The following is a 14,496-nucleotide window of genomic DNA, read 5'->3' as shown; positions in this document are numbered from 1 at the left end:
ATTATTTATATGCCATCAGGAATGTATATGGCACTCCAGAGACATATAAAACAAGCTGTTATCTAAGTGCTTTGTAAGGCTCTTTAAGCAACTAATTTGGAAATCCAGCTTTTTAGTGCCACTTTTTAACGACATATGCGCTGATCCAATAGAAATCATTTGCTTTCCCATTGAAATTTTGTGATGGCAGCTCCAGACTGGCAGTGAGCAGGTTTCAGGATGAAGTATTCCACGGGAGTCTTATAGGAAAACTCTCTCCCTGTCCTTTTTTCTATTTTATGAGATGATTTGTTTATATTACCAAAGACCTTGAAAGCCAAAAACAGAGATAGATTCCTGTTGTGCAACGTACCAAACATGCACAGCGTAAAGACGGCTGCAGTACTAAGCAGTGGAGAACTTGTAATGCGTTTCTGTTTGTACTGGACTGAGTCACCAAGATGACTCTGTCTCTCTAGGTCCGACTGTATCACATTTCAGCTGAAATATGAACAAGAGATCAACCATTTGCAGATTAAGTGGTGAAAGAAAACACCTACGCAGAGCATGTGTCAGAATGGCTCTATCAGGGACTTAAAGTCGTAAGATTCCCAGGAGGACTATTGCTGCACATGCAATATAAATTATACAAGCCACCGGCCATCCAGCTTGGAAGCACTTCAAATAGCTGTAGCTGCAAACCCCATTTTTACTTCCTTAAAGTTCTGGCTGGAAGTCTGAGAGAGGGACTGTAAAGTGGTGTATTCAGCCCCTGGTCCAACTGGAAGTGCTTGGAGACCTTGGGCAGAGCAGCAATAGCGCGAGGAGGCACAGGGCTCTGAGCACAGCCTGGGAAATCACCACAGAGAGAAAGAAGAGAAGAGGTCCCTGTAGCACACTGTTCCTGCCAGAGAGGGGAGAGAGCTTGCTGATACACTCTTTCCAGGAGCATTTTGGGGGATGTTTCAGAAGTGGTGTAACAGAGGAAGCCCAAGGAGATTTTACAGCCCCAGCACTGGAAGAAAAGGAATTCCCACTACCTTTAGCAAACTGCTGGCAATTCCTATTTTGAGAAAAGTGAAACAAATAGGGGATGCCAGGCAGATGTGCAGCCAAAGGATCTGATTAAACAGTGTGTGCTTGCCACTCCGTTCCCTGGCTTTACATCAGACTCACACCAATGATGTCAGTGCATTTACCCCTTGTTTATAGCAGCCCTAGAGGGAGAAAAGACAAACAAGCTGGCTTCCATAAATCAGCCCAGCCTCATTAGCTCTCATCAACTTGCTCTAACATGTCCAGTGAGTATTTGGCTTAGACAGAAGGTAGGATTCACAATATACAGGGCAGGATTTGGCAGTGAGGATTTTCAGGAGATAACAAGTCAAAGCTCTATTCCCACAGAATAAAGCCTGTCATAAATGCTGGCCTGTTTTTACTGTCAGTTACTGATTAACGCTGTGATTGCTGTGGCCATTTGCTGTGGCTCCCTAGGCATTGTCCACTTGCAGACTATTGCAATTACAGCTGGGCAAGAGAGGGAAAGTATTTTTTGCCTCCACTGCTGAGAAGCTTTTAAATTAACTCTTTTTTAGAAAAAAACTTGCACCAGTTTTTCGGGGGCGTGGGGGGGCAGCAGGGGGAAGCATCTGTAAACACACGATCTGTTCTTCTGTGTGTCAATGCCTGCCTGCCCCTCCTATGCAGGGGAAAGCAGTCCTGTGAGAGCTGACATTACTGGACCCTAAAGAAATTACACTGGAGGCAGGCATGTTTGTTCCTCAGTCTTTTTGCTGATGGATGAAGAAATCCATCTGATTCTGAAAGCCGGAGGAGAAATAAAACAGCTTTATGGGGTATCAGACTTAAATCTGGTGGCTGTTGATAAACTATTTCTCCATATCTTTTCTAGCTCTCGGCTTCAGGGAGATATTTAAACCTAGACTGGCCGTGCTGCTGCTGCTATATGAGGCACTGGCCTCGCAGCTGGCCTGGGCCATGCAGGGAAGCAGGTTTCAGAGCAACACAGGGCTGTGCCTAGGGATACCAGAGGTGCTGTGGGGATGGAGGATTGAAGAGGGCAGCTACTGTGAAGGCAGAGATCCGGGTGCTCTTTGGGAATTTGGGAAAACTGGAGCCCTGACAGCATTGAGAGGAGTATCTGAGGTGACAGAGGGGAGAGCGCATTTTGGAGCAGTGTTTCTTCACAGTGTGTGCATGGGAGAAAAAGGGCTGACTCTCATGGTCCCAGTCCCGCCCATCATGGAAGGCAGCAGCTGGTGAATGGACAAGATGTAATGATGAACTTCTGTCTCTCTCTTTTCTTAGGGAGTCTGAGCTTGTTGTCCCAATGTAGACCAAAGGAAAGCCCCTGGTGGGGCACATAATGTGGCCCTGTTCACAGGCTCCATGGCTCAGGCTATCCTAGGAAGAGAAACTAGCATGGGGCGCTCTCAGGTCCCACAGTTGTCTGACATATGCCTCAGAAATACCAAAGTGTATTTTACCAGTTGTACAGTGCTGCAATTCCCACAGAGAAATCCAAACCCTGGGAGACCTTAATCCTGCCAAGGCCCGGAAGACACAGGCTTCCTTGGAAGGGCTGTTTCCCCAGAGGCTTCAATGACAGACCTCCTTCCTTTGTTTACAGAGCATCCAGCAGGGATGCTGCTCTTGCATTTGGGTGATGCCTGATGCCACGGTGATGGGCAGCAACGTGAGCCCAGCTGCATTCAGTCAACAAGCCTAGAGCTCTGAGAATAGGCAGCTCTCTGCTGCAAAGTCTGCAGTGTTACCAGTCCAATGTATGCAGATACACAGGCATATCCAGGCACCTTAAGAGGAGGGGGGACTGCTCCTATCCTGTTACTGGGGAGAGGTGCAGAGAGCAGCTCAGACTCAGAATTGGTCCCTTTCTCTGTCCTCTGATATCCTCTGGCTGAGACATATCTTTGCCATTCCTGGCTTGAGGTCAGAGGCACGCAGTGAGCGGGAGGGAGGACAGTATCTCTTGGGATATGGTCCAGCACACTCTCCTCATTTACTACCCCTCCAAGCAGCCATCTCGGGAATCCAGCTGGCAGCACAATGGCTGGCTGGAGAAGTGAGTTTTAATGGGGCCAAATGAGAGCTAATTGCGTCTCTGCTACAAAGCACAGGAGGCTCCAGTGGAAAGGTCAGGCTGTTAAAGGCTCTAGCACGCTGGGTAGGTAGGAGCTATTTTCAGTCAGATAGAGAGATTCCAGCACATCTCTTGCTGTGTTCTTGTTTCTATAGCAATACTGGGGCCAGGCTGCACAGGGCTGTGCAGGGACTCAGGCAGCAAATGGAAATACAGCCCCATACAAATAAGAGTATCGCTGCTCCAGAATACCTGTCCTGGGGTATGGAAAGGTCTTGGGAAGACACTGTACACTCCGTGCTAAATGCTTGATGCAGAGAGCTGTACTGAGTAAAGAAAAATTCTTATGCTATAGTATGAATAGGAGACTGCAGGAAGGCAAACCAGGAGGGGTCCCAGAATAGAAATAAAAATGTTAACTAGAAATAATATGATCCCTTCTGGTGTTTGTTGGGGTTTTTTTAAAGATATTGATGAATTTGATGCTAAGGAATTAATTTGCTGAATAATTTTATAGGATGGTCTGAACGGCCCACAGAAAAGCAGCTACAATATCCCCAGGAAACATCTTTGTTTTCCCTTCCCTTTTCTCCTCCCCTGTCCCTTTTTTTGTTTGTTTTCTGGCATGACTCAGCAACTGCATAACACGTTAGCACCCAAGCATCATTTGGGAAGCTTTAAAAGAAATTGGGAAAGCTGACACTTCCTTAGATATGTACAGACGAAAAAGTCTGTTCTGTTATCACAGAAAATTCAAACTGTGCTGGGTGCTGTGCATTTACATAATAAGAGACAGTCTCTGCTCCTAAAAGAACATAGCATGCAATTTGGAAAATCAAGTAGGACTGGGTGGAAAGAAGTGCTGCTATCTCTGCTTTTTCATTAAAAGATTAAAGCATGCTACAGGAATGCCACATAATCCTTAAGAGCACTCACTGCCACCCCCCAGAAGCAGGGGACTAGGGCCCCCAGTTTCATGGGTGTCCCGTCCCCTCGCCTACGTGAGCTACCTTCCTGTAAGCTGCAGTCCCTGTGCTCTGTATATTTTATTAGGATGGTAGCATTCCCTTCCTAAAGCAAACTGATGTCTGAGTTCTCAGTGCTTCCTTGGCATTAGCTGCTCCAACTAGGAATTAAATTAAATCCTCACATTTTACTTGAAAGTCAGATGGAGATTTTATTTATGTCTCTTTGGTGGGTTGGGTTTGGGTTTTTCTGGTCCTTACAGTTATTTCCCATTCAGTATGGGAACTGGCATTGTTTTCCCAGCCGGACAATACTGCAGTCTCTGTTCTCACATGGCTTTTTTATCATCTCTCTCTGTTTCCTCCTCTCCCTCCTTTCATGAACTGTCACATTATGTTTTGTCACTTCTCAGCAGTTCAGCCCTCAAGTTCAAACATATCCACACACCTAAGGACCTTAGAAATCAAAGATAAATTTATCCTAAATGTCTGGCTTTGATGAACATTCACCACTAGACTGATCACTCCAGTTTCAAACCAGTATCCTCCTAGCCTTGAGGCTACACACAGAGAAAGTCCTCAAGAAATCCTGAGTAGTGACATTTGTTCTGCTTTAGGCTAGCACTGCCAGTCTCAAACCAGCCATGCTGAGAGACCTGGGTCTGTTTAGCCTGGAGAAGAGAAGACTGAGAGGGGATCTCATCAATGCTTATCAATATCTAAAGGCAAGAGGATGGGGCCAGGCTCTTCTCAGTGGTGCCCAGCGACAGGACAAGGGGCAATGGGCACAAACTGGAACATGGGAAATTCCATCTCAACACGAGTAAAAACTTCTTCACTTTGAGGGTGACAGAGCACTGGCACAGGCTGCCCAGAGAGGTTGTAGAGTCTCTTTCTCTGGAGATATTCAAAACCTGCCTGCATGCAGGTTCTCTGGTAGGTGAACCTACCTTGGCAGGGGGGGTGGACTAGATGGTCTCTGAAGGTCCCTTGCAACCCCTATCATTCTGTGATTTGGTATTTGCGCAATTACACACAAAACAATTGAGAGCATAGCCAGTGTTTCCTGCTTCTCTCTCCTCAGTTGCTGCAGCTGGTCCCTGGGATCAGAAATGCATTAAAACAGTGGCCTTCATTGCTGATGCTGGTTAATTACGTGCCCTCGTTATATCCCTGAGGCTTGAAATAAATATTTTTCCATGCCTAGCAAAGCTAAACATAGCATTATGCTCCATTCCCAGCTGATTCCCATTTTAATTTTGCCTTCAGCAGTGCTTTTCTGTTTCATTTCCTTGTAAACACCAAGCACTTTCGATGATTGCATAGGGGAAGTTCGCTGATGTTGGAAGAACCTTCTTTTCTTCTAGCTTCATTTCCCAGGGGATCACAAGCAGTGCTCCAAGGCAAGCACTGCACAAGGAGATTAACAAGAGCAACAGAGGAAGATGCTGGTGATATCTAGTGTGCGTGACATATGAGGAAGAAGAAGGTTTATTGAATAGTTCCCTTGCCTACTCTTGCCTTGCACCAACTACCCATAATATGACTAGCAATATCGACACGTTCTGCCTATGAGAGAATAACAAACATTCATGGAGCAGCACTGCAACAGCTTCTCTTTCTCACCCCTCTTAAAATCCTCTAAGCGTGACATTTGACAGCCTTTTTTTGTTCTCCAGGGTTTAGACCCCAGCATTCCTCGTTATGAGACTGTTGTCTCAGAAATGTCTCTTTACTTTGTTTTACATATTGTGCAGTCAAAGTAGCAGACTTATCAGCTTTTTGACCACCTAACTGTCAAACCATTAGGAATGTGAGGAAATCAGCCCAGCTGGTCTTACAGCATGGTTGAGACAAAAGATAACTTTCATCAGAAAGCACATGGAGACCTTCTCCACAAATCCAAACCCTTCTTCAGTAAGAATCATCCCACCCTAATAAATCTGCACCTAAACTACTTAACAGGATTCCCTCTACAGCCAAGAGAAAGAAATAGACCCTGAGGAATGTTTTTAGCTTAATTTAGATGCTTGCAGATTAGGTGAAATGCATCTTAGAAACAACTGCTTCTCGCAACTGAAAATAAAGAGTCCAGACAACTAGCTCAGGTGGAGACATTCTGTACTGTAAACATCAAGAGCTCAGTGCCATCCCATTACAGCTGTCCTGGCTTTGCAGCCCGTTGTCTGAGGAGTTCATTTTTTGTAGCAACTCCAAGTGGCTTCTGCTTATTTGCAGGCTGTAGTGATTTTGCTGCATTTTGCAGGTATTTTTCTAACACTACCATCCTCTGTCCAGGAACTGTCATTGAATTTTAGTTTCATAAAATGAGAAGAAAACAAGAGAAGATGTGCATGAAGCAACTTCTTCAAAAGCATCTTTCTGTCCAGCACTGTGCTAAATATAAACATTCTTAAACATAATGCCAAAATGAAGAATAAAGCAGGAACGCAAGGATGGCCTGATGGAGCATCCCTCTGTTTCTGAGACATTCAAAACCGGGAAAGAAGCACCAAGCCCCTCAGGACTTACTTTTTGCAGAAGGATACTAGAGAACAAACTGCAATGCTTTGGAGAAATGCTCTTGCATACACACATTAAATAACACAACATAGGCTTTTGAACTTCATTTCTGCCTCCGTTCTTGCCCTCCTTTTCAAGCTGGGTTTGACATCTTTATGTTTCAAGTCTGCAGGCAGCTGGGAGCATCATCTGCCAGAACGCTGCTCTGCTGGTCTGCAACGAGCATGGCAGAGCCGCATGTCTGCCCAGACACTTCCCTGCTGTGGATCTTGGGTTTTATGTTTCTTTAGGTCTATTTTTATTATTGTCACCATTTCTCAGTCATTCATTCATTCATCCATTTGAAAAGATGACTCAGCCCTCAGTCTGAATTTGCTCTTGCATCCTGGCCTGAACTCCCATTAATCCTTTCTCCGTGTCTTTTACTCTCAACCCAGGCCCTCAAATTCCCTAATAACACATTACCAACATTAGTAGAAACAGACTAAGCTTTCCTTTCCTCCCCTTCCTCCCCCACGCCTTTTCTTTCCGGAGGAGATAAAGCTAAGTGACTTGGGTTTCTAGTTCCTTTTTTCCTAATGCATATACAAAGTGCAGTCATCATTAGGAGATAATTCAATTAGATAAGATCAGCTATCAGAGCTAATAAACCAATACAAAAATGAGCTTGCGCCAGCCCTCAGCAAAGCCAGAGGAGGAGGCAGCTTCTACCCTGTTAATTAGTTTAAGCAGATGTGCATCTGTGCGTCCCTGGTGTGAAATCAATACTGGGCAGCCCTTGTCTGAGCCAGGTGTCCCTCTGCCAACCCCATGGGGCCCACCCTGGGCTGTCCAGCCACTCGCCAGATGTAGCTGTGTCTGCCCTGTTGTCCAGCCTGTCATTTAGCCTTGCCTGGACTGCTCTTCCACCCTACACGGCTGCCTTTGTTCTCCTTGAAAGCAGATTTTATTTATGGCGGGTGCTAAAGCAATATTGAATCCCTGCAGGGGCTCATCTCCAGCTCAAGGAGAGTTACATGGAAAGGGAGAAAGAGAAATGTCCATCTGCCAGTAGTGGATACAGTCAGAAGAGGCAAAAATGAGTGCTGCCTTTTAAAACATTTGCAAAGCCATGCCTTCTGGGGTTTGGTTTTGCAAAATAAAACCCAGGGCTGGGTCACTTTGAAGGCACCAGAGTGCAGCACAGAAGTGAAAGGATGTTAAAGAAGCATTTACGCTTTTGACCTGCATTTACACTTTAACGTATCTATCTCATTCCACATAAAGTAATCTGACTGGGCTTCAGTAGCAATGTCTGAAATAGGAAGCAAGAAACTTCCCGGAAATATAAAATACCCTGATTTAGAAACAACAGAGTAGAAAATACAGTTGCATTGCTGTGGCTGACTTTCTCCAGAATAAGGTACAAGTGAGTAAATTGGGCCACTACTATTATTACTGTTGATAAAAATGCACCTCCACGATCCCAGGCAATGATGAAAGAACCCTCTGGTAGAACGTGGCGGGTGGGGGACATAGATAAGGTGAAGGGGACTGTGGAGGTGCTGCTCCTTACCTGCCCTAACCGGCTCCAGAGAGCTGCATGTGCTTGAGAGGGTCCCTTCCTTCTGCGAAATTACATACTTGTATCCTGTTGCTCCCCGTGTTCCCCTGTGTCCTAGTCTCAAGTTGTTTTAAGTTGGGTTTTAACTGGTATTGCCCAAGTCCAGCCTCCTTCCAGTGGCTCCCTCCAGTGGCTGGCTCCAGAAGCTGTTTTCCTGCAAAAACCTTATCTTTGGGAACCTCAGTTTATAACTGCTTGATAAACTTCTCTGTAGAAACATGCTGTTGGTTTCCTTTGTGTACTCAAGTCACAGGATGCAGAGGCAAGCAGCTCAATGTTCACTCTGCAGAGCAGAATAGATGATCTAAGTGGTACTGGGAGCTGACACGTAAAATTTGCACAGAAGTAAAACAACAAGCAAAGAGTAATAAGATCCAAGAGCAGATCTGCTCCTTTACATCCTCCACATCACCAATAAGAGCGACTGGGAGAAAGGGAGTGATTCATGTACTTGAAGAAGAGGCAAAAAGTGGAAGAAAAGTAGGTAGCGATGGGAAATGAAAAATCCGCAAGCCATGATTATGATAACCAGGCACACTGCAATTCTGATCTGGCTTCATCTGCAAGGAAAAAAGAAAAACCTCAGCCCTAGGGGGATCTTTATCAGCAATTGAGGTAGGAAGAGCAGGTCAGCCCAAAGCCTAGGGAGGAAGGCAGTCTTCACTTCTGCATTAGCCCGAGGGACGCAGACTCAAAATACCTCTTCCTCCTATTAGGAAAGAGTTGGGCCATGTGTAGAAGAGTGGCTTACCGTTCTCATGTTGCTCAAGACCAGTATGGGTCACAGAGCATTCCCCTCCTGCTTAAAAACTGAGCAAACAGCACTGATTGCGTCCTAGGCATCTACTCTTAATCTGGGAACCTTGCATTTCCATGGTGCAGCTGTCTGCTAGGAAACAAAACCCCCAAGGATCCCCAAGCAACAGTAAGTTGAGCTGTTTAATTGAGCCTCTGTAGGCTGCACTATGAAGGTGAAAGTGTTGCAAGGCAACAAAATTTCTCACCAAAAGCCCAGTGCTTCCAGACTCAGATGGAAATATTCATGAGCAGCCTGACTCCTAGAAGCTCAGTGAGAGCCATAAGGGGTGAGATTGGCCAGTATCAATCCATCTGACTTTCTTTTTTAGCCTGGACTAAACTGCCTTAGAACAGGTGAAAGCTGAATCCAAAGGAAATGCAACATCCCTAGTTTTGCTCTATGAAATTTCCACCATTTCACAGAATGCAGTTGGATACAATGCAGATGACTCCTCAGCTGGAAAACAAGGGCTATTGCTATAACATTTCAACTGAAAGAAGAATGCCCTTATCAACTTGGCTGTTCTTTAGTCACAGGCAGAGGAAATTGGCAACGTTGATTCATTTAGCTCAGGCACATTCGGGTCTAAATCAATCATGTCAAAAATACATCACCTGCATTTTTTAAAAAGGAAAGAGAGATATAGACTACAAGAATAAATCACAGCAGAATGGGGCTTGGTTTGAAATAAACCTATCATTTGCTTTGAAAGGATAAATATGTTGTTCACTTTGAACATTTCCCCAATATTTTACAGATGACTTGGCAAAGAGACTAGGCTTAGCTTTGAAATGGCCGTTATCTCAAGGTCAAAGAAATGGGACTGAGAAATCAAGGGGGCAGCAGGAGGCTGGGATCAGAGCTCCCCCTTTTCCAGACATAGAGCTCCCTCCTAATGCTTCTCAAAGAGGCTTGAATGGCACCTTCTCTGGGGGCAAGGCTTAACACTGGAGAGAAGGGGATTGTTTCCTCTAACACTGCATGGAAATGGTTGCCCATATAAAGATAGTCTCTCTTGAATTCTACCAGCCTGGTCCTGCAGACACCCAAACCACCTGCTCCAGTGATGACTCCCCCAATGTCAGTGAGTGTGTCTCATCACAAGGATCAGTTTTCAGGCCAAAATAGCTGTAGTGTGATTCACCTCTGCATGTCTCCATTACACAGCAGTCATACTACCAGAAATTTAACCAAAGCGTAACTAGCTGAAAGCACGTTCTTTTCCTTACAGAAGCAATGGATGCAAAGCGATGGTCACAAAACACTCCAGCAGACATGAAATAGTAAAATATTGCAACTACTCATGTTTCGTCAGAACTGAGACAATGTAAATCACCACAGCTCCGCTGATATTACTGCAGTTCACCCAATTTACGTCAGCTGAAAATCCAGGCTCAAGTGTAGATCCCAGGGATCTCTTTGTTATCCAAGACAGAGGATCCAAACCAAGTCTCTTACTAGGTCTGGATCTTCTCGCAATCACAGAATATTGCTGGGTTTCCTAGTCCTGTAGTTCATCTCACTCAGACATTTTAGTGGCAAATCCCCTCATTGCCTCAAAGAGACATTTACTTGGTTTTGTATTGCTTGGAGACTTGGATGGGCCCAGCCTTCATTCAGAGAGTCATCAAAGTGCAAATTGCCTGCAGTTCAAGCATACCCCCATCCATTTCTTGCTTGGCACCGTCAAGAGCACAGTCCATGTCCATGTCTTACATGAGACTTCTAGGGAAATGACACAATAAGAGCAACCCATGGTGAATGTGATACTTACCTCTGGTTTTCTCCTGTGTCACATCTTCCATCAGTAATTGATACGCAGGCTTTATTTTATCCAGAATATTTGGAAGAATGTTGCCTCCAAGAAAAGAGCAAACACTTCTTCCAAGAGTTACATTTCCAGAGCAGCAACTTGCTGGGAAACTGCTCGGTTTCAGGTATGTGAGCCTAATTGTCAGGTAGAGATTTCCACATGGATTCAATCAACTGGCTCTGGGAAGAAATATTTTCCAGCTCAGCATTCCTGTAAGCTTAGGAAGAGTCAGGGAGCTCCAGTGAGAATACCTCTAACATTCGTAATTTCACAGATGGCCGAGTATTGCACCAGAAGAGACTGCTTCTGTGACGGACGTGCTCTGTTAGAACTTGTTCTTCTCTTTCCATCTAGTTCAATTGCAGAGTAAACTTTGGAATAAACACCACATGCAATTGCAAGAGAAAGATACCGTCTTTATAACTTAAGCTCCACTTACACTCTAGTTCTCATCTTTTCAGTTTAAGGGATATTTCTTTTGCCCCATTGCTGCCAAGTTCTTCTTTTTAACCAGTTTTCTCAATTCATAAATGGAAAATAAATCATGAAGGCTGAGTTAGCCTCGACATCAGATAGCTGGTTTCAGGATGAGTCCGGAATCAAAGTGCTTGCAAGATCTAACTCCACATAGTTCGTGTTTCCCATTTAAGTAGCCTGAATTTACCTGAACAAGTGATTTTACTGCAGAATATTGCTTATGATCAGTCCCACAAACATCCTTCAGCCCTGCATTCCAACCCAAGAGCAGCTGAGTTTCCTTCCCTCCCCAGATACCAGTCAGCATTAACATATCACCGGCATAACCAGCTGCTGGCTGGCTGGCATGAGGTGTCACGTCATTCGCATTGGCAACACTGGGTAGTGGCACTTTGGAATATTTGCAAGGCTTACCAGACTCCAGCTAATCTCCTGCTGCCTGGATCCCACCGCACTTGCAGCAGACTTGAAAACCAGGCAGTCAGTGCGTGCAAATAAGCGTAGCATCATGATTTTAAATGGGGGCCATATGTTTCTTTGACCAAGCACATCTACAGTCACCTACAGCATTGTATGTCCTAAGAACCTAAACCTCCACCTAGAGAATCTTCTTAAATATTGTGGAGCTGCTAAAAAGTCTGTATTGTCTACTACCATAGTTCAAATAAATTCGTTCAAATATAATACATTTACTAATCAATAATGCATTTCATTATATGAGGCTAGTAATTCAGATTAATAAAAGGATTTTGGAAAGTATAAGACGTTCCAGCAAAGCTGGGAAGATGCCTGTACTTTCCTAATATCTTGGGTTAAAGACAGGGAAATTGGGAGGAGTGAGAGCTGAAAGCTTTTCTATCACCAGGGTGGCATTTTTGTGACTGGTACACTTGTTTACATCACACTGGGGAAGGTAACAGATTTGAAGGTGTCTGATTATTTCCACTAGTGGCCTTAGCTAACTTTCAGCTATCATGCAGAGAGTAATTCACATTTGTCAAGGATGGGAATTCATGAGTTTGATGCTTTGTATTACACAAACCAATCATGGATAATTTGTTTCCCAATAATAGTACAGTCAGACAAGATTATCCAGGTTAATTACATCAACAGATACTGTGTAAAAATCTTGAACCATGTTGGTCCATGGCAGATACAAAAAGCTCTAGCTCATCTAGAACTATAGATTGGGAAAAAAAGAAAACACTAGTAAATCATTCCATGACGGACAAGAGAGATGTCACCAGTGCATAGCACCAAAGTGCTGCCATTAGTTCATAACTTTACTAACGTCTCAAGGAATAGTAAAAATTGTCACTTCGTGCTGTTTAACTAGCAGTTAAACAGCTGGGAGACAGCTGAGAGAAAATAAACGGTGGCTTGCAAGAATCAACGTAACCCTTTCATTTCATGAGAACAGCCTTTGGAGAATACTGTTTCTCTCAAGTATGGAATTCACTGGGGAAAAAGATTTTTAAGTTATTGGCCTACTAACAATATACTATACAAGATAGTCTTTGGCACAGAGATGATATGCTGAGTGAGAGTCTAAGCCAAAAACCGTATTTCAAGGTAAGGATGAAAAAAGCAATGGCTGTTTATCATCTTATTAATTAGGGAAAGTGAATGTGAATGGTGCACTGTGATATATAAGGTACCTGTGACACGTGTAAGATGACTTGGAGTGGAGATCAATGTGAGGGAAATCCAGGCAGGAGGTGGGAAGCATCTGAACAAGAGCTGTGCAGCTTGTCTCAAGATTCCAAATATTTCCAAATCATGAGAGTCTCAGGTGGGAGTCTGCACTGGACCGTGCTAAGGAATATGCATCTCTCCCCATCAAGTAACAAAACAGAGCCTTTGTAAAGATTGTAAACGGTGAGTAAATAGAAAGGACAATGTCTTCATTTCACTGCAATGAAAACAAGGGGTGCAGTTGCGCCATCTTCCTCAGTGAGCATTAGATGTGCAGTCTTTCCAGCTTCAGGACTGCAGGGCAGCATTTCCAAATGTCAAAGAGGAGCTCTGCACGGGAAAGGTCACAGAAATGGATCATGAAGAAGGCTCTATTGGGCAGGGAAGGAGTGGGAGTGAGGAACTGTGTTTTACTGAGCATTTGTGGGGCTGTTAATGGTGTGTAAACAGAGCACAGTACAAATCTGTCAAAGTAACCAGGCCTCTTGTTTCAGGACAGGAGAGAAACAACTGTGTTCGGGATTTCACTGCCAGCAGCAGCTGTTAGAGAATTTCATATCTTTCCTGAACTCTTTCTCTATCAACACAAAGCAGCTAACCCCAAGCCTGCTGTTCAGTCAAAATCAAGCTGTCTCCTCAGTATGATGGGACTCTGCTTTCCAAGGGCATGAAGAAACACAAACATTATGAGGCATGAATTACTAAATTTTTGAGCTGTATTCGGGTGAAAAACACATCTGTTGTGGTGACCATTTTAATAAGTAATTTGCATTGATGAAGACAGGCCCATGCTGTAGAAACAGAAGCATTTGTAGAGGCAGTTGTAGCAAAACACAGCAAGCTCTGTCAAAGGAATCAATTCATTTGCTTAATCATTATATTACTAATCAGACGGAATTGGTGCTGAGGTATTGTCATATAAGGCATGAGGGTACCTGAAAGAGTTGTAAAAATGTACTGTGTGCTGAACCGTGGACTCTGCAAATGAAACATTTCTTTTCCAGTATAACCTCTACTGGTTTTCTGGTGCTGGTTGTACAGAACAAAAGCTTATCATTTATTAAGCAATAGACCTTGCTACCATACTAAACTAGACCTTTTTCCCCTCTGAACCTCTCAGTTCTGTATGATACAGGGGGATGTTTTGGATGGGGGTTTCAGAATAACTGATTATTTGTTGGGAGTGAGGTGTGGATTTGGTACCTTGGATAGAAAAAACAAGGCAGAGAAACCCCTGGGAAGAGTGCCTTTATTTTTTTGTGTGTTTGTCCTTAATTGAAAATAAATTTTGAATAGGAAATTTTTAGAAAGTGGTCTGTGTTTTTCCTTTGAATGTCATCGGACTGACTTGTTTGGCCAGACTGGCTGCAGTGCTCTGCCACTTCCAGAATATTGTAGTTATAAATGCTCACAAACCTCTGTAACTTTGTACATAATCTACGCACTATGACAGAGAAGACCATGGCTGAACGATGGTTTCAGTGCTTTGCTCCACAAATCTAAGAAATAAACTGTACGTGA

At 44.0% G+C, this 14,496-nt stretch overlaps 1 long non-coding RNA gene across 1 annotated transcript in view; it reads left to right on the top strand.

Annotated features, from left to right (window-relative positions):
* LOC134525008 (uncharacterized) overlaps window positions 1–14,218 on the top strand; it is a 202,066-nt gene extending 187,848 nt beyond the window's left edge. Inside the window, exon 4 of the long non-coding RNA XR_010073662.1 lies at window positions 13,470–14,218. This is a non-coding gene — a long non-coding RNA (uncharacterized LOC134525008). The remainder of the gene's footprint in view (window positions 1–13,469) is intronic.
* The last annotated feature ends 278 nt before the right edge of the window (window positions 14,219–14,496 follow it).

Source organism: Chroicocephalus ridibundus, chromosome 18 (genome assembly GCF_963924245.1).
Source record: "Chroicocephalus ridibundus chromosome 18, bChrRid1.1, whole genome shotgun sequence".
In the NCBI taxonomy this organism is placed as follows: Eukaryota; Metazoa; Chordata; class Aves; order Charadriiformes; family Laridae; genus Chroicocephalus; species Chroicocephalus ridibundus.
Note: the sequence above shows the minus strand (reverse complement) of the source record. Positions and strands in the feature narration are given on the sequence as shown.